Raw genomic sequence first — 4,729 nt, 5'->3', positions numbered from 1 at the left:
GGAGTGGATGGTTCGGCACCCTCCTCCATTGGTTCTGCCTCCTGGGCGGAGGCTGTTCTAGCCGGTTTAGAGAGGTTCTGGGCACGAGGAGGAAAACCCCGGCCCCTACCTCCACCAGCCGGAGGAGCAGAGGTACTGGGCAGGCAGTCGCCCAAGCCCACCTGCTCCTGCCCCTTGGGTGCTGGAGGAGTGGCACAAGAATCGTGCCGCTCCTTGGATGAGGACGCCCCCTCCGAAGAATTCGGTCGGGAGCGTGGTCCCTTCTCCTTGGAAGGAGACCGCGAAGCACTGACAGGTGCGGATACAGCCGACCCATCTTGGGTAGGAGAAACAGCCTGTGAGCCCTCTACATGAGAGGGGACAGGTTGCTGCCCCGTGGAAGTGGCACAACTCTCGCTGGAGGGGGATGTAGGCCTACCAGACGAGAGTGAACGCCCAGGAAGCTGAAGCTTCAGCTGTGGTGTTGGGGACTGCAGTGGCTTCCTAGCATCCGGGAAGGACGTCTGGGTTGCCACCGCAACCTTCAGTGGTGCAGGTCCCCGCTGCACCACCTGTGCAAAGCCGCCCTTGCGCAAAAACGCGAAGCGGCCACGCGCCTCTGGGTATGAAAGGTTTTCTTTCACTTGAAGTGTAAGAATTTCTTTTTCATCTTTCCATGTCTTACACGATCTGGAGTAAGCAGGGTGGGGCTCTTTGCAGTTTACACAGACTATGTCGTTGGAACAAGAGTCTTCTCCATGGTCGGTTTTGCCACACTTAGCACATGTCGCTTTGCCGCGGCAGTTCTGTGAACCGTGTCCAAATCGTTGGCAGTTAAAGCACCTTCTGGGGTTCGGAACGTAAGGACGAACTCTGCAGTAGAGGTATCCCGCTTTCACAGACTCAGGAAGTGTGGTGGACTCAAAGGTAAGCACGATGTGCCTAGTCTTCAGCTCTTGGCCGTCACGACGCAAGGAGATGCGCCTTGCAGCTACAACCCCCTGCTCAGAAAGGCCCTCCACTACTTCGCTCTCAGACGCGTCCAGAAGGTCGTCCTCCGAGATGACTCCTTGGATGGTGTTCAATGTCTTGTGGGGTGTCACTGTGACTTTGTAGTCCGACACACTGTTGAGTGCAAGGAGCGCAGAACTCTGGTGGCTGGTCTCAATTTCTACAAGCAAATCGCCAGATGCCAGCTTCTTAGCCTTAAAGTTCTTTCCAATCACACCCTCTAGGACCTTTGCAACACGAAATGGTGACATTTTCGTCAGTTGTTTGTCGCTTTCAGAGTGGAGTACCAAGAATTTTGGGAATCTAGGTGGAGTAAAGTGTGTCTCGTGCGAGGTAGAAACTTCGGTGCGACCCCTTTTCGGGAACCGATCAAGAAACGATTTTTTGTGCAGACCCATAAGAGATGGGAGGAAAATTCAGTGCCCGGGTGCACCGCCCACCACGGAGCCCAACAAGGGGGTAGGTAAATTGCCATAGCAAGATGGGCTTGGCTGACACAATTACTCTACCAGTGCTGCCCGGGCACTATACCCTAGTGTGGTTGCAGGGACAGGTCCTGTTTCCACTCAAGGTTGGCCCTTGCCACCTAAGAAGGTGAAAAAGGAAGGAAGGGAGTGTAGAAGAAAAGAGAAAGAGGTGGGAGGAAAAGTGAAAGAGGGAAGAAGAGGGTAGAAGAGGCGACTGGCTGAATCATCCTGGTCGGGCCAAGCCAGGACACCCGTCTACGAGAAGCAGGGGCCGAAGCGGTGTATTGCCTCGCCCGGGGGGCCCCGAAGGGTCCAAACAAACCCCGGGCTCAGCTCAACCACCAGGGTCCCCTTTTCCCCGGACACGGGTTAAGCCACGCACAGCCAGGCGTGGGTGGGTAAACCCACATAGCTCGGGGTTCGCGGTGGCGCCACTCACCAAGCACCTACCAAGGCAGGTGCCCCCTGCGTGCGGGTATGGTGGCCCACGTGGCTGGGGTCCGTGGTGACGCTACTCACCAAGCACCTAGCACATAAGGTGCAGGCGCCCCCTGCGGGGCTCGGGGTCCGTGGAGACGCCACTCTCCAAACACCTGCTTTCACAGGTGCCCCCTGCGGGGTGCCGGGTATGCGTTGCGATGGGAGAGGAAAGGAAACGAGAGGCGATGTAAGAGACATGGATACGAAGATTTTGTTGCATTGTTATTGTTTACATCCTGTCTATCGGCTGTTATCAAGCCGGTAGCAGTTTCCCTGTTGGCGTCACAAGTCGTGGCGTTTTATATATATGTGTTGGAAGCAATAAAGGAGGGTTTTTTGCACTGGCCACCACAGGCGCCTGTCATAGTCGCGTTTCGCCCGTTCCGAACGGCTGGTGGCAGCTAAGACGTAACGGTGGCGACGAGCTGAACTCACGCAACGGGCACGACAAGCAAGAGCAGACCAAAGAATGGCAACTGCGGCCACGGCGTTTCAAGTTCCCTTCTTCCAGGACGCAGAAGATAAGTGTAAAACTTATGTTGTTCGAGTTGAAGCCTACTTTGAAGGAAATGCTATTACCGAAGACAAGAGAAAGCGCGCACTGTTGGTAGCCGTGCTTGACTCCAGGCCGATTGGGATGCTGTGCGGAATATGCGCGCCTCGAAGGGTGAGCAAACTGACGTTCAAGGAAGTTGTCGACATCCTGGGCCGACATTACGCGCCCAAGCCTAACGAAATAGCTGAAAGCTACGGGTTTTTCAATCGACAACAGCGGGAAGGCGAGTCAGTGCAATACTTCATCGTGGAACTGAGAAAAATCGCGAAAAATCGCAATTTCGGAGGCAGTTTGGACCGAATGCTGCGGGACCGCATTGTTTGCGGAGTGGGGAAAAAGACAGTTCAACGTCAGCTACTGGCAAGGCGAGACCTGACTTTGGCAGAGGCACAAGATTTGGCTACCGCGGCAGAGGAGCCACAAAGGAGGTAAAGAACATGGAAAGCCAGGAGGTAAAAAATGAAGCGGAACTACACAGAATGGCCGGGAAGTCCCGAAAGCAGCCAGGCTTGGAAATGAGGCACAATACAAGAAAAGAAGAATGCGAGCGATGCGGAAACAGTTCACATGCACGGGACGCGTGTCGGCACAGATTTGCCAGATAATTCCGATGCCGCAGACAAGGCCGGTTCACGAAAAAATGTGGGGCGCATAATGACGTTGCAACTGCAGGACGACCAAGCTCGACGATTGCAGCTGCGACGGCGTCAGAGGGCGATGATTTGGACTTGACATTTGTGTACATGCTGCAACCTCGAACACGGGCAACTTTCGAACCTTCGGTCTTAAGGCAGATCTGCTGAGGGGGGAGTACGACTGACCATGGATAGTCGAAACGGGCTCTTCTGTTTGTGTTATCTCCCAAAAAGTGTACAATGAGCACAAGGACCATTGGCCGGTGCTGTCAGCAACCAAGCTGAGTCTCCGGTGCTACTTGGGACAGTTGCCCATCCTCGGCGAGCTACAGATGAGGGTGACCGTCCATGACGTCACGATGCCGGCTTCGCTCGGGGTTGTGAACTGCCCAGGACCAAGCCTGCGTGGTCGAGGTGTAATCGCCAAACTGAACTTACTGGACCCGCTGGTGTCAAGCGGAATTGCAGGCTCAACGAGAGAGGTGAAAGACCTGCTGTTGCAGTTTTAGGACCTGTTTAAACCAGGACTGGGGACCATCAAGGGGCCACCGGTACGTTTTCATCTGAAGGAGGGAGCGGTGCCGAAGTTTGTGAAGGCAAGACCTGTTCCATACGCGCTTCGCGAAAAAGTGTCAGAGGAGCTGGAGTGGTTGGTAGAGGCCGGAGTTCTCTCACCTGTAAGCCATTCTGAGTGGGCAGCACCGATTGTACCGGTGCAGAAAAAGAACGGCTCGATACGCCTGTGTGGCGATTTTAAGCTGACAGCGAACATGGCGTGCAACGCAGAGTAGTATCCGCTACCTAACATAGCTTATATGTTTGCGTCGTTGCGGGGCGATTCTTTATTTAGCACCTTGGACCTTAGGAATGCTTACAGCCACGTGGCATTGTACGAAGAGTCGAAGGAATTAACAGCCATTACACCCATCGTGGCCTTTACAGCTTCAATCGTCTTCCTTTTGGAATTGCCTCCGCGCCGGCGATTTTTCAGAGGAAAATGGAATGCAGGTTTGGTGATCTAGAGGGTGTGCAAGCATACCTGGACAACGTCCTGGTAGCGGAACAACCGGGAACCGACAACCTGAGGAGGGTGCTACAACGCTTCCGTGACATGGGTGTCAAGCTTCGGCGATCAAAATGTCAATTCAGGAAGCCGGACATCACTTACCTGGGGCACAAGATCAACAAGGAAGGACTACATGCCATCGAGAAAAAATTGGAGGCCATCCGAGATGCACCGACACCGTGAAATGTAAGCGAACTTCGCTCCTTCCTTGGGCTTCTGACGTATCATCCGATTCTTGCCCAATATGACGACCTTGTTAGCACCGTTATACGAGCTGCTCGGCAATGATAAAACGTAGAATTGGGGACCAAGGCAGGATAAGGCCGCCAAACAGGCCAAGGTAGCGTTGTTGACATGATCGGTCCGGACATTTTTTTGACCCTGAGAAGCCACTGCGACTGGAATCTGGCACGTCCCCAACAGGAGTGGGCGCCGTGCTATCGCACAAGATCCGGGGCGTCGATACGCCGATAGCTTTTAGGTAATACGCAAATTCCTATTAGTCACGGAACATCAACCAATGATGGGTCTGCTA

At 54.2% G+C, this 4,729-nt stretch overlaps 1 pseudogene; it reads left to right on the top strand.

Annotated features, from left to right (window-relative positions):
• Positions 1-2,475: 2,475 nt before the first annotated feature.
• Positions 2,476-3,098, top strand: LOC120843375 (annotated as a pseudogene).
• Positions 3,099-4,729: the final 1,631 nt, after the last annotated feature.

Source organism: Ixodes scapularis, unplaced genomic scaffold (assembly GCF_016920785.2).
Source record: "Ixodes scapularis isolate PalLabHiFi unplaced genomic scaffold, ASM1692078v2 PGA_scaffold5__190_contigs__length_132052651, whole genome shotgun sequence".
NCBI lineage: Eukaryota > Metazoa > Arthropoda > Arachnida > Ixodida > Ixodidae > Ixodes > Ixodes scapularis.
This window is presented reverse-complemented; position numbering and strand designations above follow the sequence as displayed.